The 807-nt window shown below is 53.7% G+C and overlaps 1 protein-coding gene across 3 annotated transcripts in view; it reads left to right on the top strand.

Moving 5' to 3' along the window:
• LOC107669357 (neurexin-1-like) overlaps positions 1–807 on the top strand; it is a 414,348-nt gene that overhangs the window by 351,035 nt on the left and 62,506 nt on the right. The gene's annotated exons all lie outside the window — the stretch shown is intronic.

Here is an 807-nt window from a genome sequence, read left to right as displayed (position 1 = left end):
GGCAGCTGGATGCAATAATTGCATGCCAATGTGCATTGGCTCGTTTAGTTTACACTCGAAGTAGATTGGTCTATCGAAGCGATATCCCCATTCGTCGGTCACGACGTGACGTCTCCGTTCCCTCGAACGAGGGACGAGGGTTACCATACATAACCGAGACGTTCCCTTTCAGTCGGTCACTCCGAGTCACGTCGACGAATTGGCACTCACCATTTTTCCAAGCACTACCTTACTGAGTGAGATTGGATAACACTGGGAAAACGTACCCGCTCCACTTGGAACAGGGACGCTGCAGAAGCCCCATCCTTCCCGAAGGAGTTTTCGGAAGCAAATACACATATAGCATCCGTTTAGGTGTATATGGAGAAACTGGAGGTGATTATAACCCTCTTGGACAGGCAGAAGTCTGCCGGGGAACACGGGCTCTAAGGCTATACCGTGGATTATACACATACGAAACCCGCTTAGGTCTCAATATGGAACCCGGCCTTCCAGGGTTGCCGCGGATTCATCGTGAAGGCCCGGCGCCGGACGTTCCGCCCTCCCATCACCCGCTGCCGAGGGTGATGGAGGATCTCAACAGGGTCTACTGTATGGACACTCTGGAGCAGTTTTTAGCAAGCCAACACTAACCGGGGCCTCTCGGTGCCACTACCCGTTTGAGGTGAGAACACAGGAGGATACCGGCTCCACACGGAGGCTATAGAATCTAGCGAATGTGTTGGGGGTTGCCCAGCCCGCAGCTCTACAAATATCTGTCAGCGAGGCGCCCCGAGCCAGCACCCAGGAGGATGAAACACTTCTAGT

This window comes from Sinocyclocheilus anshuiensis, unplaced genomic scaffold, assembly GCF_001515605.1.
Source record: "Sinocyclocheilus anshuiensis isolate Anshui unplaced genomic scaffold, SAMN03320099.WGS_v1.1 scaffold180, whole genome shotgun sequence".
Classification (NCBI taxonomy): Eukaryota; Metazoa; Chordata; class Actinopteri; order Cypriniformes; family Cyprinidae; genus Sinocyclocheilus; species Sinocyclocheilus anshuiensis.
This window is presented reverse-complemented; position numbering and strand designations above follow the sequence as displayed.